Source organism: Scyliorhinus canicula, chromosome 11 (genome assembly GCF_902713615.1).
Source record: "Scyliorhinus canicula chromosome 11, sScyCan1.1, whole genome shotgun sequence".
In the NCBI taxonomy this organism is placed as follows: domain Eukaryota; kingdom Metazoa; phylum Chordata; class Chondrichthyes; order Carcharhiniformes; family Scyliorhinidae; genus Scyliorhinus; species Scyliorhinus canicula.
In genome coordinates this window covers 57,834,514-57,861,339 of record NC_052156.1, presented here as the reverse complement: position 1 = coordinate 57,861,339, position 26,826 = coordinate 57,834,514, and the positions used below count along the sequence as shown (strand labels likewise).

The 26,826-nt window shown below is 46.0% G+C and overlaps 1 protein-coding gene and 1 pseudogene across 1 annotated transcript in view; both read left to right on the top strand.

Moving 5' to 3' along the window:
* The window catches only part of LOC119973101 (FERM domain-containing protein 4B-like), a 416,202-nt gene that overhangs the window by 778 nt on the left and 388,598 nt on the right, over window positions 1–26,826 (top strand). The window lies entirely within an intron of this gene.
* Window positions 9,530–11,141, top strand: LOC119973759 (annotated as a pseudogene).

The window sequence follows — 26,826 nt, the reverse complement described above, 5'->3', positions numbered from 1 at the left end:
CAGGCTATACTTTGTGCAGGAAAATATTCATAGTGATTTTACTTTGTGGCATGCTGATATCAGAAATACTCTCAACTGGTCTTATTTTAGGTGACATGTTTGTTATTTAGGATTCCAGTCTGAGTGAAGGTTTTGTGTGAGTGGTTCATCTGTCTGCAAAGGGAAAGCCATACAGCCTCCACTGTGGGAATACAGTGGTGTTAAACCGACACAGCTGAACATGGGCTGGAGGGAGCTTGATCTTTCCACTTAAACAGGGCCAGCTGCAATATTGAAATAATCTTAATTTTGCCTTGTATTATTTATTTCAATTAGTCCTGTTAATAATTTAAAGACATTTTTGAATTCCCTTTATCACGTGAAACCATTACTTATTTAAATGTTGGTGTGCATTTTTGGAAAGCGTTAAAGACATTCCCAATGTGTGTTGGGATAATTCAGGTCCTTGTCTGGCTCGCAAATTGGAAAGCCGTATGATTATTATGGGAATGCTCCTGGGATAGCTAAACAAGTTCTTTGTTTTAATTGCCAGTCTCAATAAAGCACTGTGCACTTGCGATTCCATTTTCTTGCAAGCACCTATGTGATTAATTGCTCTCTACATTCAAGGAGTTTTGCACTGTTTACCTGAGGCACCACTAAATGTAGTCCCTATCCAGATTTTAACCAGAAGATCCATGTGTTAGATCTTAACTAAAGAGAACAAAGCATTGGCTTAGCTGCCAAGAAAAGTCGTATTTTGTAGTGGTACAATATCTTTTTATCGATTCAAGCATGGCACATGTTATTTCGATTGTATCAAAGAAAGATTAATTAATGCTCAGTATTTGTACTTGCGACTGAGGCAGGGAGGACTGAAATGTTTTTACACTGTTGAAGAATGGTGCAGGATTATTGCAGGTTTGTATAGTCATTGCCAATATATGTGCTTAAAAGATTCAAAGGAATCACCTTTCCACCCCTACTATTCGGACTGTCCAGAAGATCTTGCAGGCTCTTTCTGTGAAATGTATAACTCTTCTTAAACTAATATTAATAAATGTAGATAAATCCCACAATTCTAATCATCTTGCCAAGCATTCATGCATTAATTTTCTTCATATTTTCCTCCATTTTAAAGATTTGTGTTAGCTGAGAAAGATGAGATGAAGCTTTCATTATACCAATGTTAATGGAAAATAATTGCAATCAACAATTTTTTAAAAAGGTAATCATGAATAAGGCCTGCTGCGCCTTCCTCTCTGTTAATTTTAATGAACAACTGCCTTAAAAACCTACACAGCATAACAATGAGTGACAATTAGTTTATTTGTGAGTTTTTATAAATCCTCCTACTGTATGGTATAAGGTCATTAATCATTTTGCAGTGTAGTGATCAGGGCAGCTTTACCAGTAAGGCAGTCAAACTGAGAGCAGGTGACAAATCACCCCCAAAAAAATCCTGCTAATGATCTTGGTAGTCGAATGTTTGACATATTTGAAAGTCCATCCTTGGACCTATCTGATAAGTGTTTATTTTAAATAGTTGTACTGCCGGTAAAATAGGGTATAAAGTAATGATGTTCAAACAAATTACGTGTTTGTCTATTTATATCGACAACAGTAACTTCTAGTCTAATGTGTTCATGCCTTTAAATCCCTCCTTTACTTTGCTTAATGTTACTAGAATCTATATAAAGGCTAGACAGCAAAGTAATAAATGAAGCAATTTATGTAAGTTCTACCAGTGTATGTTCCAAGATCAATGTGCACTGTAAGGAGATTTCCAAGGAACATCATAGTTGTCCAGGCAATTGAAACATCGACTTTTGTGGTGCTGGCAAATACAAATATCCAGTTTTCCACGCTGCTGTTGAAGTTCCTGATCTCAAACAGGCTGATACTCTGCCAAAGAGCCATCCTGGATTGCCCAGATAAATTTTATAACATTGATGCGCAACTATATCCCTCGGGTCTCTCAACTATTATATCCCATTGCCTCAGTAAGCCATTACCTGTCAATACAGGGCACTGTTTTAAACAAACTGGAACAAAAATAAAGCCATGTGAATCCCTGTGCAGTTTACTATAATCAGCATCACTTTAGATCATGGTTTGTCACCTGATAAACCATTTTTCTGCATTGCCATATTAGATTTCCACAAGTCAAATTTACAATGTTTGAAAATGTCAGATAGATGCTTGCTATGGTGTTATGTTCATTCAGCTGAACTTGATGGAGAAACGCTTATGTACAACGTTGTTTCTTCCTGCATATTCCGCAATAACTTGCATTTGCACAGGACCTTTGATGTGGAAAGAAGGAAAAAAAAGATTTGCATTTATATAGAACCTTTCACAGCCTCAAGGTGTAATGAATGGTTTACCGCATACATAAATGAATGCTTTTATAGTTGCTTCACTGAGAAATAAGGAAGAACAGATGGCAAGTCAAAGACTGAGGTAGGTTTCAGTGAGAGTCATACAAGAGGAAAGGGAGGTTGGGATGGAAAAAGGGTGGGCAGTTGGTGGCCGCAGGCAAATGTGGAGAAAAAGAGTTAGGGGTATACAAGGGTCTGGCATTGGAGAAACAGAAAGTTTTAGGATTTGTTGGGCTGGAGGAAGTTACCAGGTTAATAGCAGTGAAGCTGAGGGTGGATGGGGAGGGCATTTAAAACATAAATGAGGTGAATTTTAAATTTGAGACAATGGGCACTGGGAGCCAACATTAGAATGTAGACCATAGAACATACAGTGCAGAAGGAGGCCATTCGGCCCATCGAGTCTGCACCGACCCACTTAAGCCCCTTACTTCCACCCTATCCCCGTAACCCAATAACTCCTCAACCTTTTTGATCACTAAGGGCAATTTACCATGGCCAATCCACTTAACCAGCACGTCTTTGGACTGTGGGAAGAAACCGGAGCACCCGGAGGAAACCCACGCAGACACAGGGAGAACATGCAGACTCGCACAGACAGTGACCCAGCGGGAAATCGAACCTGGGACCCTGGCACTGTGAAGCCACAGTGCTATCCATTTGTGCTACCGTGCTGCCCAACTTGTGCGACCGTCCTGCCCCCACTTGTGCTGCCCAATTGTTCAATGAGGATGGGTTAAAGGGTATGCAGCATAGTTCTGGATGAGCTGTAGTTTATGGAGGGTGCAAGTGCCACGTTACGTGTGTATTTTTGTCTATCATGACTTTTTGCATTTGTGCTGATATATGCTCATCTGGGATCAATGGCTCAGCATTGATGCAAACGCATGCTCAGAATATTCCATTGCTGACAAAAAAATCAGCTCAGAGTAGTATGTAGAGAATAATTGGAATACTATTTGCACAGAAAATGGAATTGTGCATTTAGTTTTGCAGATCTGCTGCTGAAAGTGGTCTCATTATTAAGAAGCTTCAATAAAAATAAGGACAACAGAGAATGTTCAACTATTCTGATGTTATTTGCAACTTTCCTTTTGGTCACTGTACACTTGTTAGTAGTTGGGAGAGGTCCATACCTTCTGATACAAAGGGCTTGATTTTAAATCTGGGTCAGAGCCTGATTCAGCACCTCAACTGTGTCACTCACACAATGCCATCTTGAAATGTAAAATGCCCTAATTGGGACGCGTGAAAACATGGCTTCCAATTAGTGGTGCTGAGCATGAATGGCAAAAGCAGACAACAATCATCATGGGGCCCAGCACCGCCTTGCAGAAGACAGGAGGCAGCAGCCTTACAAGAAAGTGGCACACATCCAGATGAGGCGTGATATGGCACAATATCCTCCAGGTCCCAAGATATTTCACCTTCCAGTAATACCTTTCACTTCTGCCTGCACTGAACCCAACAGCTGTGCACTCACGTGCATTGGATTCTTTGGGTGCAATGATTTCTGAATTGAAAATTGCATTCATGCTGTCCCTGGCCTTTAGCTTCTCAAGGAGTTTAATGGATTGTTAATTGGAGTTGTTTGAGACTCTTTCCCCCCCCCGCCCCCCACCCTCACCTTGAAAATTGGAGCACAATTCAAAGGAGTCGGGATCGAGCGATACCTTCTGAAAATACAAGTTTCAAATCACGCCCCACGCTCATCCAATGTTATTGCATTTCCAACATTGAACTGTTCACATATTTTGTGCATCATTTGATTCTGTGTGGCTGAACAAATTGCATAGGTTGGTTTTAACTAAGCCAGTTGTTTGGAAAACAAAGGTAGTTTTAAGGGATTTATATTTGCATTGGTAAACATTAGAAATGAGGTATAGTTTCAATTGAGTTTAATTTAATGATCTGTGCCTGGAAGGGTAAAACCTATAGTTAGATCCTGTTGGGCAAAGGTGTTTGTCTCTGAGGAAGGAGCTGCGCTCCGAAAGCTCGTGTTTGAAACAAACCTGTTGGACTTTAACCTGGTGTAAGACTTCTTACTGTGCTCACCCCAGTCCAATGCCGGCATCTCCACATTTTGTCGGAGGTTGGCTAATTTCCAACTGTGTTTCTGTTGTATTTTGAGAGGGCTACAGCATTTTTTAAAAATTATTTTATTAAAGCTTTTTCCAAGAAAAACAATAAACGCAAAATATTTAACAAAACGGGGTGGCTGCTATCATTATACAAAATGAAAATACACGTTATATCAACAAGTCCTCCCCCCCCCCCCCCCCCCCCCCCCCCCCCCCCGGTTGCTGCTGCTGCTGACACTTTACTGCTCCCCTAGAAAGTCAAGGAAAGGTTGCCACCGCCGGGAGAACCCCAGCAAGTACCCTCTCAAGGCAAACTTTATTGGCTCCTGCCTGAGAAACCCAGCCATATCGCTAACCCAGGTCTCCACGCTCAGGGGTTTCGAGTCCCTCCACATTAACAGGATCTTCCTCCGGGCTACCAGGGAGGCAAAGGCCAACACCTTGGCCTCGTTCGCTTCCTGCACTCCCGGATCCTCTGGCACCCCAAATATCGCTATTGTTGGACTCTACTTCACCCGGAATAACCCTCCCAAAGCCCTGCCAGAATTCTTTAAGCGCCGGGCATGCCCAGAACATATGGACATGGTTCGTTGGACTCCCTGCACATCTCGCACAGCTGTCCTCTACCCCAAAAACCTGCTCATTCTTGCCGTCATCATGTGAGCCCGATGCACCACCTTTAAATTTAATCAAATTGAGCCTGGCGCATGATGTGGACGAATTCACCCTACCCAGGTCATCAGCCCACAGACCCTCATCCAGCTCCTCGCCCAGCTCCTCCTCCCACTTGCCCTTCAGCTCCTCCACTGAGGCTTCCTCTGCCTCCTGCAGCTCCTGATATATGTCTGACACCTTCCCCTCTCCTACCCAGATGCCAGACACCACCCTGTCCTGTATCCTTTGCGGGGGTAATAGCGGAAATATCCCACCTGTTTCTTGAGAAAGTCCCGAACCTGGAGATATCTGAAAGCATTTCCCGAGGGGGGTGGCTGAACTTCTCCTCCAGTGCCTGCATGCTGGGGAAACTCCCATCCTTCTAACGCCTGCCCTATACCAGCCTTGGAACCCCCCCATCTATCCTGCCCAGAGCAAATCTGTGGTTGTTCCGTATTGGGGTCCAAACTACTCCTCCTTCCTTTGCCTCCTCCACTGACCCCAGACCCTCAGTGCTGCCGACACCACCAGGCTTGTGGTGTACCGGGCTGGCGGGAATGGCAGCTGTGCCGTTACTAGTGCCCCGAGGCTGGTACCTCTGCATGACGCCGCTTCTAGCCCCCCCCCCCCCCCCCCCCCCCCGCCGACCCCTCCGCCATTACCCACTTCCTAATCATGGCCACATTTGCCACCCAATAGTAGCTGCACAGGTTCGGCAGTGCCAGCCAACCCCCCCACCCCCCCACATTCCACGTGATCAGCAGCTGGACGGGGGGTTGACCCCCCCCCCTCTCCCTGCCGACTAGCCATATCCCTTTTCCTGCCAGCCACGTGCCCGCATCCACCGCTCACTCCCCCCCCCCCCCCCCCCCCGCCGCCGGTGGCCCCCCAGCCTGACTCTCCATCCATCCCCAACAACTAGCTCCCCTTCAGTCAGCAAAGCAGAACCCCCCCCGGGGCCAGGCACCCGCTCAACACTGATTTCCCCCCCCCATTACGCTTCCGTAAGTCAGCTGACCCATGCTGACCCCGGACGCTCCTGCCTCTATCTCCAAACGTACTATTGTCTCCTCTTCCGGGCTCCCCCCTCCCCCACAGGGTAAGAGGGCAAATGCCTTCCGGATCCTTCCCGAGCGCCAGACAACACAGCCCGGGCGTCATCCCGCCCCCGAAACAAAAAACAATAACGGAGAAGCAAACAAACTTAAATTCTACAAATAGTCTTACACCAGGCCAACCCACGATTACACATCCCCGCCAACGTGCTTCACCCACGTGCAGCTGCCCCTTAGTTCAAGTCCAGCTTTTCATGTCTAATGAATGTCCATGTCTCATCTGGCGTATCAAAATCGTGGTGCCTGAACTGGTACGTTACCCAAAGTCTCGCCGGGTGCAGGAGCCCAAACTTCACCCCTTTGCTGTGGAGTACCGCCTTGGCCCTGTTGAAACCCGCACCCCTCCTCGCCAACTCCCAAGTCCTGGTAAATGCGAATCTCGCCGTTCTCCCACTTCCCTGTTCCCTGCTGCGTTCCCTGTCTGTAAAGCGGTGGAACCTTATCACCATCGCCCTCGGTGGTTCATTTACCCTCGGCTTCCTGGCGAGGATCCTATGCACCCCATCCAGCTAGAAGGGCCGCGGGAAGACCCCTGCGCCCATCAGCATCCCCAGCATCGTGGTCACATATGTGCTCGCATCTGCCCCCTCCGCATCTTCAGGGAGGCCCAGGATCCGCAGATTGTGACTCCGAGACCTGTATTCAAGGTCATCCAGCCTCTCCTGCTATCTCTTGTGTAAGGCCTCGTGCGCCTCCACCCTGACTGCCAGGCCCAGGATCTTGTCCTCGTTCTCAGACCTTCCTCTCCACCTCCTTGATCGCCTTCCCCTGTGCCTTCTGGACCTCCACCATCTTTTCCATGGAGGCCTTCATAGGGGCCAGCATCTCCGATTTTAGCTCCGCAAAACAGCTCCTCAAGAAGTCTGCTGCTCTCTGGCCCACTGGGCCCAAGCTTCCCGGTCTGCGCCGGCTGCCATTTTGTCCTCCTGGGCCTGCTCTGTCTTTCTCCCCGCAATTGCACGTTTTACGGCCCCGCACCTGGTTCCCTCCATACAGCACCAGGGGGAACCTCTCCAACATCCGTTCCCACGCCGGTACCCGCCCTACAAGTGCCGCCGCTGCTCCATTAAACGGCCCAAAATACCAGTCCTGGTGGGAGCTGCCGTGTGTGCAACCTAGCTGGTCATGGCCGCTACCAGATGTCAGGGCTACAACATTTTTAAAAGTCCATTTTATGGGCTGTGTGCTTTGGCTATTAGGGAAGGAGTTCCAGGATTTTGACCCAGCGGCAGTGAATGGACAGCGATATATTTCCAAGTCAGGATGGTAAGTGATTTGGAGGGGAACTTACAAATGGTGGTGTCCCCATGTATCTTCTGCCCTTGTCTTAAAGATAGTAGTGGGTTTGGAAAGTACTCCTGAGGAGCCTTTGTGATTTCCTGCAGTGCAACTTGTAGGTGGCACACACTGCTGCTACTGTGCGTCGGTAGTGGAGGGAGTGAATGTTTGTGGAAGGGGTGCCAATCAAGCTGACTGCTTTGTCCTGGATGAATAAATAAAAGGCATAAACATGTGAGTGTTGATAGAGAAGCTTTGAAATTTTAGTTCAGTTAATTTGATTGCAGTTGAAGATGGGTAGTGAGAGAAGACAGCTCTGAGAGCTCTGCTCGAAGCAATTGGTTGGAAGGCTAATATCTCTCACCTTTGCGAGAAGAAAAACCATGCCATGGAGTAATGGTCAAGAAAGCAAGTACAGAGATCTGAAGAGCAGTTATGTGAACTAGGGAAATGAAGAGAAGTTTCTAAGAAGTCTGGATTTACGTGAACAGAGACCAAGGTATGTCTCAGAAGAATTCGAAGAAGAGCGGATAAAGTGTTCTGAGTTAAAGAGACAATTGCAGTAACTATATTTAGAGTGGGATAGTGGACTTCAAAAGTAGGTGAAACATATGACATATGGAAGCAAATCACTAAGCAAATCATAATCAATAATTATGAGAGAAATTTTAAAACCTGTTTTTGGGTGTGGAGTTTGGAAGCCCACATGTGACAATCATCTGGAGGGATTCTGAGAAAACATTCAATTGAGATACAGTGAAAAGTATTTTTCTGCGAGCAGATCATTAAGTACATGAAAAGAAAAGAAAATACATAATAGGGCAATACACGGTACATAATGTAACTGCATAAACACCGGCATCGGGTGAAGCATACAGGGTGTAGTGTTAATGAGGTCAGTCCATAAGAGGGTCATTTAGGAGTCTGGTAACAGCGGGGAAAAAGCTGTTTTTGAGTCTGTTCGTGCGTGTTCTCAGACTTCTGTATCTCCTGCCTGATGGAAGAAGTTGGAAAAGTGAGTAAGCCGAGTGGGAGGGATCTTTGATTATGCTGCCCGCTTTCCCCAGGCAGCGGGAGGTGCAGATGGAGTCAATGGATGGAAGGAATGTTTGTGTGATGGACTGGGCTGTGTTCACGACTCTCTGAAGTTTCTTGCAGTCTTGGGCCAAGCACTTGCCATACCAGGCTGTGATGCAGCCAGATAGGATGCTTTTTATGGTGCATCTGTAAAAGTTGGTGAGAGTTAATGTGGACATGCCGAATTTCCTTAGTTTCCTGAGGAAGTATAGGCACTGCTGTGCTTTCTTGGTGATAGCGTTGACGTGAGTGGACCAGGACAGATTTTTGGTGATGTGTACCCGTAGAAATTTGAAGCTGCTAACCGTTCCCACCTCGGCCCCGTTGATGCAGACAGGGGTGTTTCCAGTACTTTGCTTCCAGAAGTCAATGACCAGCTCTGTAATTTTGCTGGCCTTGAGTGATAGATTGACTCCACACGGACAGTGACCCAGGGCCGGGGTCGAACGCGTGTCCTCAGCACTATGAGGCAGCAGTGCTAACCATTGCGCCAGCGGATGCTCCTGAGATCCCAGTTGATATTATAACTGGACGGGAAGATCCCAGAATGGAGCTCTGGCTCAAAAGACCGTAACTTGCATTTGTTTTAGAAAATGTGGAGGAAGACAGTCATGGGACCTCTAATTAGTTTTAACACCAAGAAAAACATTTATTAAACATTAAATATTGGATTATGATACAATATGTCTTGAGACCCCCCTTAGCTTAACAATTACACACAGGTTTTAGGATTAACATGGATTACAGAGTGCATCTTAATTTATAATAGTCTAATTTTAATCAAGGTCCCTTTTATGCACACAAGATGACTGTAGGCTGGTCCATATTTAAGAACTCAGCGACCAAATTAAATGAGTATGCCACCACTGTCACAGATTTCTGCACCATGGTTGAGTTTCACAATATAAGGAAAAATCAAATCACTCTGCAAAGAGTGGTGTTGCAAACTAAGAAAACAATGAAAATGACAAAGGGAGCTTCATCAGTTGGTAAGAGGCCGAACAAGATGCAACCTCTTTGTTGGGATGTGGAACTAAAACATTTCACCTGTAGAAATCGACCAGCAGTAAATGCTCCTATCCTGCCAAGGAGATGAATAGCAGGGGCCTTGTCGTAAGGCCAAACGGAGAAACACGACTGGTACAGGTCGCATGAGGTATCCAATGATGGTGTATCACAGATTCAGATAAACCAGTAATTGGTTCATTCACTGTCACTGGGTCAAGATCCTGGAACTCCCTCCTTAACAGCACTGTGGATGTACCTACATGACCTGGACTGCAGCAGTTCAATGAGGTAGCTCACCACCACCTTCTCGAGGTTAATTAAGGATAAGCAATAAATGCTGACCTAATCAGTGGCGCCCACATCTCATGAAAAATAATGGCCCGTGACTTCCTTAGAGTGACAATCAGCTGTAGATTGCCGTTCCATAGCGACTTCGCCACCCTTGAATTCCAAAGCACCTTTTTTACTCGACTTTCCTCACTTAGGCTGGGTGAGACTGAAAAAGCGAAGCAGCTCAGTGGCTCCAACAGCAAAGTGGAGCTAAGAAGGACACTTGCTCCCTTTTATGGCACTATCTGGTCAGACATGCAGGGAGCATCGGACATGGGATGGGGGTCGACAGGAGGGGGGTGGGGAGTTGTTTGGTTCAGGGAGTAATGTTTGGTCATAGGCGCCATTTAGTTTGGGTCAAGGGATGGTCGGGCCATGAGGTGTTGGATCAGGGTGCGGGTCGGGGGATCGGGTCAGGTGGGGTTTCCGGTCGGGTCAGGAGCAGAATTCTCTGCGAGTGGGGGGGGGGGGGGGGGGGGGGCGGGGTGGATATGAGGAATACCATGGGGGGGGGGGGGGCAGCAATGTCAGAAATGTGAGGGTGTCCCATACAAAATAGTTCGCTAAAGTGCTTTTCTTCGGCGGCACAGTAGTTAGTACTGCTGCCTCACGGCGCCAAGGTCCCAGGTTCGATCCCGGCCGTGGATCACTGTCAGTGTGGAGTCTGCACATTCTTCCTTTGTTTGCGTGTGTCTCATCCCCACAACCCAAAGATGTGCAGGCTAGGTGAATTGGCCACGCTAAATTGCCCCTTAATTGGAAAAATGAATTGGGTACTCTAAATTTTTTTTGAAATGCTTTTCTTCCTTGTTTTTCTTTCATAGTGTAAAACTGGCAGAAGCAACAGAAGTTAGTCATTTAAATCCCTTTGTTGGTTGGTTCCCAGCCCAGAACAATTGTTCAGAGAAAGTTGCCCCTTTTGAACAAATGCCAGGTAAACCCTTGCGTGGGAACTTCCAATAGGGGTTCCCAGCTCCCTCGAAATATGACGCTGGGGAGACAGGAACTTATGGGCGTTTTTAAAAAGCATCATGACAGCCGGTGTCAAATTGTGAGGACAAATACAATAAGTAATCATAATTCATAACATAGTCATTAAAATAAAGATAAAGTATAAACTAATTGCATATGATGAACATTTAAGTACACAAATAATTTCAACAGTAAGGAATGGATTCCATGAAGGGCCCACTTCAAAGGTCAAAGGCGCCACAATAGCTTCCACCAGCACTCCATAAACTATTGGTGTACCTGCACAACAAATACAGCTATGATCTGGAAAGTTTGAAAAACAAACACACAATAACGCACTAATACACCTGACAATACAATCCGTCCTTAGCCTGTGAATGTGAAATTGATATTTATGACCTAAGCCTGATTTTTTTTTTTTTTGCAGCTTAAAAATATTGGTTTTCTTAGTTATATGCAAACTCTCATTGCGTGATTCTACTTGGTTGTGCATCATTATGCCTGGAGTCGGGGAGGAACAGGAGGCTGCACCCATGATTAGGGATCCACTGCATTAACTGCAGTTTATCTCCACACCAAATAATTTCATGAAGAACAGTGAAGCAGGTGTGTGTGACAAATTCTATGAACCCGTGCGTAACTGCAGCCAGCATTCACAATACATCCTATCCTGGTACTCGGAAATGGCCTGGTGTGCTGTGCTTAATGTGAAAGGATTGCAGTTGTGGAGGCTGAGTGGGGCTGCAGCAAAGATAAGTGAAGAGAAGGAGTTCACCAAAAATTCCACCCTAGTACTCAACTAGTTATTCTTTCTGGGCCCAACAGTTATACTTGGAAAATCAGTAGGGCTTTTAGACATGATAACATGTTATTTTGTCTGTCTTCTTTGACAGCTCTTCCCAGGATTGTTGCTTATTTTGTGTTTCTTATTTATGGAATGAGCAGCCCAAAATTGGTTAATTGTTCGACTCTTTAACAGTGGCAATTTTCTCGTTATTTGCAGTGACTTAAATATGGAAACAATGGAAGAAATGTTGCCAACTGAACTGTTCCGTGACTAGACGGAGTCAAAGGAATTTTCCAAATAACAACTTACAATTAAACAGCTTCTTTAATGTTTCCAGGTGCTTCGGAGGAGCGTATGCAAACACACATTCAAAGCAAGGGATATTGGAAAGGGCGACTAAAGAAAGAACTTGCATCTATATTGTGTCTTTTGTGAACTCAGGACATCCCAATGTGTTGACAACCAATACCTTTAGTGTAGTCACTGCAGTAATGTGTGGGACTAAAGGTTCCGCCAAAGAGATCAGTTTGAAGAACGGCCTTAGCTGAAGAAAAAAGTGGAGTGGTTCAGGGAGGGAATTGTAGTTCTTTGGATCTATATGTCCAAGTCCTACCAATCGTTGGAGAAAAAGACGAGGTAAATCATAGCAGGTAAAAACAAAGACTTGCATTTCTATAATGCCTTCCCTGAGCACAGGACAGCTCAAGTTTACAGAAGTATTTTTGAAGCATACTGACTTTTATAATGTAGGAAAGGCGATGGGTAATTTGCACACAAGGTTCCAGGAACTGCAACATGGCAATAATTTTTTCGTGATAGTGACTGAAGAATAAATGTTGGCCCAGAATTTCACTTCCTCTCCTTCTTTGAAATGATGCAATGGGATCTTTTGTATACACCTGAGATTGGGCATTGTTTTAACATCTTATTCAGAAGATAGTGGGCTGGATTCACTGCCAGCGACTCGGATCGCAATTGGGTGACTGGATCACGGGAGCCTCTGAGTGGGGTCCCCCTATTCAGGGGGTTTTAGGGGGAGGCGGGTCGGGTCAACTGGGGAGGGGAGGAACCCAGAAAATCCGGGGGTGAGGGGCTGATCGACAATGCAGGATGGGTGGCTGCTTTGCGATGCCAGGGGGTGGTGGCCAGCCGGAGGACCTTGCTATCGGGCCACCTGCTCAGCATGCAGGCCCGATGGCGAGGAATCGCTCATATTCCTCGCCGTGCATTAATTTGCATGGTGCGGGATAGAGAATTGTTTCCTGATTTGCGCTCCACCCAGTACCTTTAACAGTGCAGTATTCCTTTGGTATTGCATTGGATTGTCAGCCTAAACTTAAATGGATTGGATTGTCAGCCTAGATTTGTATGGTGAAATTCTGGAGTGCAACTTGAACCCGCAAACTTCTGTCTCAAACTCATAACTTTGAGTGAGGTAAGAGTGCTGCCAACCGAGCCAAAGAGAGGCTAGAGCTGGAGGAATGCAGAGTTCTTGAAGGGTTGCAGGGTCAGATTTTACAAAGGTAGACCATGGAGGGATTGTCATAGAAGAATAGAATTCTAACCTCAAGGCATTGGTGGATGTAGGTCAGTGAGATCAACAGAAACTAGTATGTGTTGGGATGTAAGCGTCATAGTTTTGGATGCATTCAAGTATAGCGTGGAAGACCAAAAACTCTCCAGAGAAGCATGGAAATAGCAAAATCTGCAAGTATCAAAGGCGTGGAGGAGGCTTTAGGCAGCAGATTAGTTGAAGCACATATAGTGCTGACATTGTTATGGAGGTTGAAGCGGGTGGTCTTGGTGATGGGAAGCATTTAAGGTCGGAAGCTGATCTAGGGATCAAATAGACCCCCGGGTTTATAAACTGTCTGGTCTAACCTGAGACAGTGGGAGGGGTTGAAAGTTTGGGGTGGATCTCAAAAATGGGTAAATGAAGCAAGTTGCGACATATCGAGGACGGGATGTCAGACAAGAAGTCTTGCAACAAAAGAATGTTGAGAAGAGGTGGTGAGGTATAGCTGAGCATTGGCAGTGTGCAGGTGAAACCGGACATTGTTTTCAGATAAATTGATAAGAAACAGGAGGAGACCAAGGACAGATCCTTCTGGGTGCCCGAGGTAACAGAGTAGGGTGGAGACATAAATGAGTGCAAGATTGGATTGCAGCTAGATGGGTCATTATAGAAGCAGTGAAGACAGTACCACTCGCTTAGAACTCGGAGAAGGGGCTTTGGAGGATAAGAGTGTGGTTGACTTAGTCAAAAGTTGCAGATGATTCAAAAAGGATGAGAAAGAACAGTGCACCTTATTTACAGAGGATATCATTGTGACTTAGTTTCAAGCTGTTTCAGTGTGACTGCAAGAACAGAAACCTGATTGAAGAAATTCAAACATGAAGCAGTGGGAATGATTGACGCAGATAGATGACAACTCCTTCAATGGCAGAAAAGGGGGTTTAGAGATCAGACAGAGGTTTACATGGATATAGGGTCAAGGGGAGGATGTTAAGGAGGAGGGGTGGTGATGACCTCCCTGAGGGGAGAGAGCCTTTTACAAAGTCATCTAGCATGGAGCCTGAAAAGGATGTTGGGTAGTTAGCAGTGAGATTTCAGAATCTTAAAAGTTGCAGTGGCAATGCATTCCCCTTCCTAGTTGGAGCATTTAGCTACATAAGAGTATTTAATAAGTGCAGCTTCTAGCTGCCTCCAATTACAATAACTAATCTATTCTTGGTAATAAGTGGAAACAAACTTTTATTTTTGAGAATTCTATTTGTTAAAATTGGAAGAAGACACAGCAGACAAGAAGGATGAGCTTCATTACCACATAATGAGTTGCAGCTTATTATGGCGCGGACTCATTCATTTTTGTGGAAAATGAATCCCACAGAATTACAGGGCTGACTTTCTCTTTCAGTGAAAACAGGAGTTTAGCAGAGTGGGACCGAGTCTACATCAATTCCTTCACGATGCAGTAAAAATAACTTGTTGAGCTTCTACTTTTCTCGACATTCCAGGAAGACTGGATCTTGCAGTTTGTCAGCTTCCTCCCTTCAACTGTGAACCCGTGATTTAGATGCAGATTTGAATGATGGATAAAAGATACTGGGGAGATCTGCATAGCATAGACTTTCAACTCTGGGATCAGGTCCATGTCCTGTACAAGCCAATAGGACAAAAGTCTCCTCGGGGCTGGTTTAGCACATTTGGCTAAATAGCTGGCTTTTAAAGCAGACCAAGGCAGGCCAGCAGCATGGTTCAATTCCCGTAGCAGCCTCCCCGAACAGGCACTGGAATGTGGCAACTAGGGGCTTTTCACAGTAACTTAATTGAAGCCTACTTGTGACAATAAGCGATTTTCATTTTCCTTATACAGTTGTGCCTCTGAGTCAGAAGATTTTGAGGTGAAGTCACGCTTGGGGACTTGAGCATAAAAATCAAGACTGACATGCAGTGCTACACTGTTGGAGGTGCTGGGAGAAATTCTCCATTTGGGAAACTATGGGCGAAAATCTCCGCCCCCCACGACGGGTGGGAGAATAGCGGGAGGGCCTTCCCGACATTTTTGCCGCCCTCCCGCTATTCTCCCCCCCCCCCCCCCCGCCGAAGTCCCGACCCGAATCGCTGCCGCCGTTTTTTTACGGCCGGCAGCGATTCACAGCTGTTAGATGGGCCGAAGTCCCAGCCCTTTCCGCCGTTTTTACGAACGGCAAACACACCTGGTCTTGCCGTTCATAAAAACGGCGTCACAAACTCGCTATTAATAACCATGGCACCGATTGGCACGGCAGTACCACGGCCGTGCCAAGGGTGCCATGGGCCCGCGATCGGTGCCCACCGATCGCGGGCAGCGGGCCCGATGCCCGCGCACTACTTGTCCTTCCGCCGCCCCGCAGTATCCATTCGCGGGGCGGCTGAGGGGCAACCCGGCCCGCGCATGCGCGGGTTTCGCGCAAAAACACGATGACGTCACCCGCGCATGCGCGGGTTGGAGTCTTCCAAACTGCGCATGCGCGGCTGACGTCATATGACGCGTCAGCCGGCGCTAACTCCGGCAAGCGGGCTTAACGATTTTCGTTAAGCCCGTCTTGCCGGAGCCTACGGCGTCGGGCTGCTAGCCCCGACCGGGGACCAGAATCTGTCCCCGGTCGGGAAGGGGCGCGCTGCCGTAAAACCCGCCCGGGTTTTACGGCAGCTTTACGATTTCTCCCGTTTTGGGAGAATCGCGCCCAGAGTTCTCCTGCCAGACTGAATTTCCTTTTTATGCGCAAACGAAAGCGGTTCTCAATTCTTCACTGTGCAAATGTATGCATAACAAGGGTTACGAGGAATTCCCTAGGAGATCCTGCTATCGGGCACCCCAGTTTCTGTGGTGGCGGGAATCCCCCTATTTTGGGGCATCTCTGTGGGGGGAGGCCTCCTATTTAGGGGATGGCTCTGTGGGGGGGGGGTCCTCCTATTTCGGGGGCGTCTCTGTGGGGGGGGGTTGTCTTGGAGCTGGGCAGGTGGCGGGAGAGGTGACCCTCAGATGGACTTTGGGGGCAACTCCCTTAAGGAGTAACGCCCTTGGCCAATGGCCTGGGCCACCGCGTCAGAGTCACACTGGGCAGTACTTGGAGTGATTCTCGTCCAAGTGATTCCTGACCCAAAGGACCGGAGAATCACGCGGGCCCAAAGAACATGGTGCCTGGCTCGATAAATGGTTGCAAATGGGTCATTAAGACCCGTAGCCTTGGAAATTAAAGGAAGATAAATGTCAGCACTTGAGTATGCTGTCAGTCGGGGCTTGTGATGGTAGGACCCATTTGGCAGCAGCTTATCTCTTAATATTTATTAACACAGGCTAGGCCAGCAATTATTGCGCATCCCTAATTTCCCTTAAAAAGGTGATTGTGAGCTACTTTCTTGAATCATTGCCGTCCATGTGTTGTATGAGCAACCACAATTTTGCTAAAAAGGGAGATCCAGAATTCTGACCCAGCAACAGTGAAGGAATGACTAGATTGACGCCAAATCAGAATGGTGTATTTGAGGGGAAAATTGAGGGTGGTGGTGTTCCTATGTATCTGCTTCTGTTGTACTTCAAGCTGGCAGAGTTTGCAGTTTGGAAGGTGCTATTGAAGTATCCATGGCGAGCTGTTACAGTACATCTTGCACATGGTACACATGGCTGCTGTGCTTTGCTGATAAATACTGTCTGTGCGGAGTCTGCACATTCTCGCCGTGGGTTTCCTCCGAGTGCGCCGATTTCCTCCCACAGTCTAAAGATGTGCAGGTTAGGTGGATTGCCCATGCTAAATTGACCAAAAGGGTTGGGTGGGGTTACTGGGATAGGGTGGAGGTGTGGGATTCGGTAGGGTGCTCTTTCTAAGGACCGTTGCAGACTTGATGGGCTGAATGGCCTCCTTTGCACTGTAAATTCTATGAAGTGAGTGAATGCTTAGGGTGGTGGATGGGGTGACAATGAACCTGCTGCTTTGCCCTGGAAGTTGTTAAGCTTCTAGAGCAGGGGTGGGCAAACTTTTCCGTGCAAGGGCCACATTCAGAAATTCACAATTTTAAAGGGCCGCATAGTATATTAAGTAAAATAATTACTTCACCCGGTTATGATTCTGGGCGCCTCATATAGAACATAGAACAGTACAGCACAGAACAGGCCCTTCGGCCCTCGACGTTGTGCCGAGCAATGATCACCCTACTCAAGTCAACGTATCCACCCTATACCAGTAAGTAACCCAACAGCCCCCCCCCCATTAACCTTAAAAAAAAAATTAAAAATTAAAGTGGGCCGCATAAAGACCTTTGGAGGGCCGCATGCGGCCCGCGGGCCGTAGTTTGCCCACCCCTGTTCTAGAGTGTTGATGGTGCTGCATTTATCCAGGCAGGTGGAGAGTATTCCATCAAACTCCTGACTTGAGCCTTGTCAATGATGGACATGCTTTGGGGAGTTGAGAGATGAGTTATTCGCTACAGAATTGCCACCTTCTGACCTTCTCTTCTGGTCACAGTATTTATCTGGTTGACCCGGTTCAGCTTATGGTCAACGGTAACCACAGGATGTTGACAGAGGGGAGTTCAGGGACGGTTGTGCCTGTAGATGGGCAGGTAGTGAGAAGGTTTGCAGCTCCTATCTAGTACCTGTTCAGTTGAAATCCTCTGAATAGGAAAGGATTAAGGGAGTCCCCATCAGTCCTTAAAGAAAGTGTAGCCATCTCAGATGGCCACCTGCAAAGGACCGTGGGAATTATGGCCTAACCCAGGACTTAGACACACACAAACCCAGATAGCTAGACACGATCGAAATCCCCGCTCGTTTGCATTCTAATGGCCCACTGGGGCGATTGCCTCCTTCACCAATGACGTCAATACGACCGCCATCTCCTTTCTCAAAGCCTCCATGTGCCTTGCAAACTGCTTTTCCAGCTCCACCACCATCACCTTGGTCATCTTCTCCACTGTACGTAGTGCGGCCCCACCATGCGGTCCGGCATCCATCATCTTGTCAGCACTTTTGCTGATCCACTTATTCAAAGGCGAGCCCGCGTTTCCTCCCTTCTTCGCTGCTTTTCTCATCCTTTAATGACTTATTATTTTTCCTTTTTTTTCACCCTTCTTTCCTTCTTCAGTCTTTTTTTATAGTAAAGCAAAAAATTCTTCCTTCAAAAAAAGAAAAAAAAAATTTCACCAAGTTTCTTTACAACTTCTTTCTCTTCTTTTTCGTATTCCACCAGATTTTCCCTGGGACTGGATTTCAGTCTTGTTACAACATTCTAGGCGGGAGCCTCCCGATGTGGGACATCTCACCTACATAGTGCCCTGGCTTCGGGCCTGTCGCCTCTATCTCCGTTTGGCTCTGCCCCCGCTGCTCCGACCTCCGCACGCGCTGGGCCCGACACCAGCGAGGAGTTCCTCGCCGGTTTTCAAACTGGCCCCACTTGATGCCCGGGACAGCCCCAAAGGCCGACAATAATCGGGGGGGGGGGGGGGGAGCAAATAATTGGGAAAACCCCAAAAGCGCTGCAAATAGAGGCCACCGGTTGGAGCTCCTCTTTATGCGGTCTACCCGCTCGCAAACGCCACTGGAAGTCGCTTGGTTCCAAGAGTTATGTTTGGTTACTAAACCTTTTTAGCAAGGATGCATGCCTCCATTTCGGTTGGATTTTGGATCCCGGCCCTGGGTCACTGTCCGTGTGGAGTTTGCACATTCTCCCCGTATCTGCGTGGGTTTCACCCTCACAATCCAAAGATGTGCAGGGTAGGTGGATTTGGCCATGCTAAATTGCCCCTGAATTGGAAAACAAAATAGTTGGATACACTAAATTTATTTAAAAAATAATAATAAAAAATTTTGGTTGGATGTTTATTTTCAATTCATGATTGTTTCTCAAGCCTCTGAAATTTCTGGAAGAGCCTCTGAAATTTCTGGAAGTAATAGGAGATGAAAAATGCAAGATGCATGAAGTAATCACCTTTACTGCACTGCATGTGGGCCAGGAGAAGCAGGAATTTTTCCCAAATGTCAAAAGGCTTGCATCCAAGTAATCAGATACCTGCAATATCTGAAGTTAATTTCTCCAGAATGGCCTGAAATCCATACTCCCAGATTTTCTATTGAACAATCCTTCCCCCTTACCCCTGCTCTTGACGCACCCCAAGTAAATTATTGAAGCCATTGTGAGAGTTTGGGTATTTGCAATCCAGCTCCCAGAGACCAGATCCTGAAGCCACAGTACAAACCAACAGTCTCACTCAGGGACCACAATAGTGGTTAATGTGGGAGATGGAAGATTCACAATGCAGTACAGCTCTTCTGAAATTGGCAGTCAATTTATATTTTTACCTTGGAATAACAATGGAGCTTTCACCTGTCTGGTGTACGCCTAATGCTGATATCAGGCACACACTCTCTAACACTTGAAAATATACCAAATTCACCTGTGGATGTGAGGGGGGAACTGGTTTGGATTTGAGTATTTTGTTTCCAAATTCCCTACCAATATCATGGACTAAATGCATGCATATAGAATGCAACCTGGACAAGGCACTGGCTAACTATTGGTATCTGCAAATTGTAGTATTCCGACATGTGAGAGGTAGGGTTTCTTTGTCGGATATGTGCTTATTAAATGTTCCATGTTTCACAGTGTGATATTTTAAACCATTGGTAATTCATAAGATGGGTTTAAGGAGCCAGGATACTTCCATTTTTCATAATATTTAATTACAAAGGAAAGTAAAGACAATGCATCTGTGGTGATTAGTTCTGTCACATTTTCATTTATTAAGGCATTTGCAGATGGACTGCACAAACTGAAAACACTAACATTACAAAATAGTTTTAAACTTATTGAGTAAGCTCACAGAAATGAGCTCTCCTCAGAAATACGTTGAGCCTCCAAACTTTGAATATCTCCTGGTCAGTTTTGGATAGTCATTCAGTCGTATGTGATTCTTGTTAGCACTCGCGTCCTGTTTTACTACCAACTGGCATAGATACAGTTTAATTCAACCAATATTTTCATAGTGTAGCTATTTCATTATCTTTTAGGAAGATATTACTGATTCTTACCATTGTCGATAAATCTAACCTGGTCAAACAATTAAACTGGGGAGGCTTGCCTTCTCATGTACAAATGCCAAATTCTTCTTCAGTATTTTGCCACTTTCAACAGTAATGAGATTGTTTGACATAAAGTGACGGAGGTCAGAGTTCATCAAGTTCAATAACACCAGTACCAATGTAAACCTAATATTTATTTTTCAAAAACACCAGTGTAAACCTAATATTTCATTATTTTATAGTGTACACTAAGTGGAACTTCTCAATGAAACAATGGAATAACCAGCATGTAGAGTTTCTGATGAGCTCCAGAGAAGACCAACAAACATGTGGAAGGAGAATGTTATTGGTTGTTGGAAGGAGTCTCACGATGATCACACAAGCCAATTGGAATGTCCAACAAACAAATGAGACAATTCAGAGAGCAATGAATTAAATGCAATTGAGCATCATGGAGATTTGCAAATCCAGATGTTCCAAAGATATCATGAACAGCGAGATACATCTGAACCATGAGGGACTAGTTCACCATTTTAAAATCACCGAGTGCCATTGTGTTTAATATTTTGGCAATAAATATCTTTATGACTATTATTTTATGGGCCAGGGTTTAGAGAACAACAAAGTATATAATGGAGTTCATCTGACCCACAACTTTTAATAGATTTTGGTTATGGGGAGCACAAGTGCCCACTTTCCAGGTATGATGCAACAGAGAACTAAAAGTATTTTAAAACAAAAACAATGTTTATTCTATGAATCCAGTTAACATTTTATAAACCCACAGTAAACATCATACCAACTACCAACCCCGATAATCCCCCAAAATGATACAGTACTCTCTAGGTAACCCTTAGTAACTTCCATGAGCCAAAACACTTTTTAACAAAGATAGTCAGTTTGCATTCCTTACAGAAATAGGTATTACTTGGAAATCATCAAGTGATCTGGATACATTCTTTATGAAATGAAATGAAAATCACTTATTGTCACAATTAGGCTTCAAATGAAGTTACTGTGAAAAGCCCCTAGTCACCACATTCCGGCACCTGTTCGGGGAGGCTGGTACCGGTGTCATGCAGAGAGAGAGACCAAACATACATCTGCTTGGTTTGAATGCAGCTCTCCAACTGAAAGCAAAACTAAAAACAGAGCCAAAAAGAGCTTTTAGCTCAAAATGAAAGTAAAAAGCAGAGACAGAGATCAGCTCCACCTACACAATAACATCACTGCAGCCCCTTGAGAAGACAAACATTTCTTAAAGTGACATTCACATGACAATTGCAATGCCATGCTTCAGTATTGCTCCCATTTGAAGGCATATGGCCGGAGGGTATATTGACTTCATGATGTAGGATGTGAATGATAATTGACCGAAAGACGGGGCTTGCAGGTGAATTGAATCTGTGATATCAGGTCTTGCATCGCCAATGAAGTACATAAAGGATCCATAGGACTGTCCGATTTGTGGGGTTGATATCCAAGTGATAGGAAATTTTCTAATTTTTCTAAACTCCAATATAATATATTTTCCTGATGATAAACCTTAATGGAGAATTGATTATTATTCATTCATATTCTTTTGAATGTTATATCAATACCATTTATGAATTTTGAAGGTCATGTTGTGACCTCTTGAGCTGACAGCAGTCAAATCAAAGCTTAGGAAGAAAATGCAATGCCCAAATGCAAATTAACATTTTTTTTAAAGATTGAGAGTAGATGTTTCGGTTGGAATCTTATTCTGAGAATTAAAACACTGTTATTCACTTAAATGACACTCAGAGTTAGTGACATCCTTTGAACCCTTTAATTAGGTTGCAGTGTATACTTCATGTCTAGGTTTCTATCACTTTTTTTTCGCTACTTCTCCAACTTTGTCCTTAAAGAAAATTTAACAGTCAGTTCTCGGTTTTGAACATATGTGCCTCAGGCCAAGATATTTTAAAAAAGTAAATCTTTGACAGTTGTAAGTAAAGCTAACTAGTTTGCCACCCACTTTGTGCCAGTGCTTGCCCTGTAACAGGGGAAGCACTGTGGGCAGCACGGTAGCATAGTGGTTAGCACAGTTACTTCACAGCTCCAGGGTCCCAGTTTCGATTCCAGGCTTGGGTCACTGTCTGTGCGGAGTTTGCACGTTCTGCCCGTGTCTGCGTGGGTTTCCTCCGGGTGCTCCTGTTTCCTCCCACAGTCCAAAGATGTGCAGGTTAGGTGGATTGGCCATGATAAATTGCCCTTAGTGTTCAAAAAGGTTGGGTGGGGTTACTGGGTTACGGGAGTAGGGTGCAGATGTGGGCTTGGTAGGGTGCTCTTTCCAAGGGCCCGTGCAGACGCGTTGGGCTAAATGTCCTCCTTCTGCACTGTAAATTCTATGATTCTAGGTAACTTGCTAAATCTTAGATGGGATTTTTCTGCCTTTTCTGCCAGAGAAATCTGCAGGTCCCACCATAGGCAGCCCCTGTAGCGGCTTCCCAGGCAGTGGGATGGGGGAGCTACACAAAACACTGTAGACATCATTGGGACTGGAATATCCCACCAGTGGCCAAAGTCAAGCCATCTCCACCACTGGAAAACACGCCGCAGGGAAGGCTGGAAAAGCCCGTCCTTGTCTTGTGAGTACTCCTTTGGATTCTGATTAAATGATCCTACTTTTGGGAAAACTAAACCCAAGAAGCCAAAGAATATATTGAGTTTAATTTATGTTCCGTATCTAGGACATTTCTGAGAGCGTGGTGTCATGCCCAGTAAAGGCATATCATATTCATAACGTTAAACACGGATTGCATTCAGTATATGCTTTTCTAGAACTGGCATTTATTTTTTAAATGGGCATTTAAAGGTTCTAAGATAGCTGCTGAGGGTCATGTGATTTTTGCAATTTGTGCACACACTTGATGATCTCGCATTTCCTTATTGAATATCCATGGAGGTGAAACTCTCACCTTCTTTTGTTTGTGTACTTTAAAAAATATATATTTAGAGTACCCGATTCATTTTTTCCAATTAAGGGGCAATTTAGCGTGGCCAATCCACCTAGCCTGCACATCTTTGGGTTGTGGGGGCAAAACCCACGAAAACACTGGGAGAATGTGAAAACTCCACATGGACAGTGAGCCGGGATCGAACCTGGGACCTCAGCCCCGTGAGTCAGCAGTGCTAATTACTGTGCTACCGTGCTGCCCATTGTTTGTGTACTTAGCCAAAACTCAAAATCAATGGTCTTCCAGGTCCATTGTCTCTGAGCTTGATAATTAATAAAAGAAAGCTGCAAGGAACTAGTTAATCATAAGTAGGTATGAATAGTCCAGCCAGGGCAGTATGGTGGCGCAGTGAGTTAGCCCTGTTGCCTCACGGCGCCGAGGTCCCAGATTCGATCCCGGCTCTGGGTCACTGTCCGTGTGGAATTTGCACATTCTCCCCGTGTCTGTGTGGGCTTCGCCCCCACAACCCAAAGATGTGCAGGTTTGGTGGATTGGCCACGCTAAATTGCCCCTTAATTGGAAAAAATGAGTTGGATACTCTAAATTTCCCCATATTATATCAATGGCTTCGGATTTCCAAACCATTCTGAGTGGACAACAGAAGTATTGATCTTGTGATTGGTTATCTGAAGATCATTCCAACTTTTCTTTACTCGACCAGCACCAGGGAAAAAACAGCCAGTCTGGAAACAAACAGGACAAGAGCACCCATTCCTCGAGCCAGGAGACCAGAACCATGCCCAACAACCAGTCAACACAGACAGTGCAAGGGGGACAAATTTATTTTTACCTGCAAATAATTGGCTCTGCAGAAACTTGGCCATAATTTAGTCTGGAAAAGACTTCCAACTTCAATTTATCTCCAAAGACCCATGAGAGAGAACCCCTTCCAGGCCTGTCCCTTAAAGATTTTAAAGGACTCATCGGAACATGATTTGTTTCTTGTATTCTGATATTCTAGCTGCATGCTTCATGCATGAGAATTCATCTGTACCTGTATCTGTTTGTGTGCATGAAGGAGTGTGTTTTTTGTGCATTTATATTTCGGGCTGTTGTGTAAATAGAAATTAGCCTGGATTCTTCAGCCCCGCCAGTTGCCAAGAATGTCCAGTCCCACTGCAAGTCAATGGACTTTTGCCCGGCTCACTACACCCCCCACAGTGGTTCCCACCATTGCGGGGAGCCAAAAATCCTGGCCAGTGGGCACAATTTTTGGGTCTTTTAGCCACGGGAGCAAAGCACATCATGGCCGCAAAATCTCCCGAGAGGCCACAAACGGGATTTGCGCTGGCAAGATTACCAATTGTGACATTCCCAGGCCCTCCCCGATGACATGATCAGATTCGCACCCAGGAGGGCGAGAACCTGATTTGAATGGATTTGAATGCATTTTGATATCATTACTGAAGTTATAGTCAAACCTTCAGGCCTCATTGAATATTCCTGCCCACCAGCGTGATCTCACGCAGACGTGAATCACTACTGCTTTTAAAAATGGGAACCAGGCACCATGCATTTAGAGATTATTCAGTAGCTGCCCAGGAGCCTTAAGTGTAAAGGCTTTCCAGCAAAGAGATCGCGGGGTGACTCAGCCTGATTATGAACGGTGCCTATACGTGTTTCCCATCTCAGCTACAGAGTAATTGTGCCCTCCAACAGTCCTGACAGTCATGCTCTTCAAACTAATTGGCCATTACAAGCTCAGCTGTCCACATTCTCAAAGTCAAGGAGAGGGGTGCAAACTCGTATGTCAAGGATTAAAGAGTGGATGGAAAGGGATTGAGAGCCTAATAGCTGGAACCCATTGTCTGCTATAAAGGGAAACAATAGCCCTCAATGTATACATTGGTGTCCAGGTGACCTTGCCCACGAGGGATCAGTAACCATGGAAACCGCATGTCATAACCCCCTGTGATGTACATATTAAGGGATGAAATAACCAGATGGGAGGCCACAGGCGACTCTAAGGGGGCGAGGACGTTGACTGGGGCCGGTCAAGCGATGAGGGTGTAAGGGCAATGGACATGTGAGTGAGTGTGTTCTGTGATAGAGGGTTGCATCAGGCTGCTAAAGATGCGCTTCCGCTGCCTCGACTGGTCCGGTGGGATCCTGCAATACCCCTCAGAGGGTCCCCCACATCATCATTTTCTACTTTTTCCTCCATAACTTGGTGCAGAAGCGGGCGACATTCTTGATGAAAAAGGCCAGATGGAGCCAAATGTCTCCTTTTGCAGTGGAGGAAGTTCAGGAGGTTGTGAAGGGAGAAGGGCAGGAGGAACAGAGATTTCCTTATCGCTTCCCGTTTTGCACAATAAGACTATCATGTTGTCCAACAGCTCTACAACATATCTCCCCCCCCCCCCCCCCTCACCACCCACCACAGACCTTAGTGACCCCCTCCACGACAAAAGGTAGAGGTTTGCAACAAAAACATCTCTTTAGGGTGCAGGGCCTGGGGAACCCTTGTGCATGCTCAGCATGTCAACTCAGGGTGATGATGATGACTCACAGTGGGGAAAGCTCTGTATGGTTCCTGTCTGTCTGCTGCCAACACACTGACTCCCCGGCTCATGCGAGGGTCAGGACTTCATCCTTTTACCCTTTGCTTTAGAGGGGGACAAGGAGCTCGGGTCTAGGGTTCGCTGAACAATGGTAGAGTCCTTCCAGGATGTATGTTACTCTCCATTTGAGTGGGTCTTAGTGTTTGCCTTGCATTGAGGGACTTTGGGAAAAGCTGTGTCCAGATGGGGTGAGGACCTACTCTGGGAGGAGGGTCAAAGAGAATGAGGCCATAAGGTTGTGAACAAGCTTTTAATAAGGTTACTTGTGCCTTTGTGACAAATTATTTTTGACCCCAAACTATCAGTGCCTAACTTCACCTGTACCCACTGTGCCCCTAAAATGCCTTCATCTTGCGGGACAGCAGGAGCAGCAGGAGTAAGCTGTAGAAGCCTCAGTCATCTGGCGCTGCCAGTCCTGTCATCTTGCCCCAGGCTGTCCACTGCAGATGCCACCCTTGCAGTGTTGCCCTGGGTACTATGCAAGGCTGGCAACATCCCCTACGACAGAAGGCTGTGGGACCCCTCTATTTGGCCTTGCAGTCGCAGAAATGTTGCTGGCAGTCCCTCTTGGTATTCCCGGCTCTGCCTTGGCATCTCAAGGGATGAACGTATCCGGAGGCATGGCACTTGGCTGGGCAGAGCTGAGTTCTGAGATTCAGCAGACCTCTGACTCTCTGATCCCCGGAACGTCCCCCTCTACACCCGATGTGCAACAGAGGATGTGTGGTGCTCACCAGATAGTGACCCAGAAGCCTGCCTACTAAGATCACCCACCGAGGTGCTTGTCTCTTTGATGGTGGACGTTGAGAGTGATAGCTGGTGTGTGTCATCTGTGTCCTCCTCGGAGAACTCCTCCAAGGTGCTGCTGAGGGTGGAAAGGGGTTTCTGTTGTGGATGGATGACTCTCATTGGTTGATGTTCCTGCAAGACAAGGGACATGATTTTTTAATACAAGCCCTAGTTGAGGGTTTGAACCATAAATATCTCTGTTGAGACTGGTCATCTGGATGAAGGTGGATGTGGCTCCTCACGTCTCTGTTGCGGATTAACCTTTAGTCTCT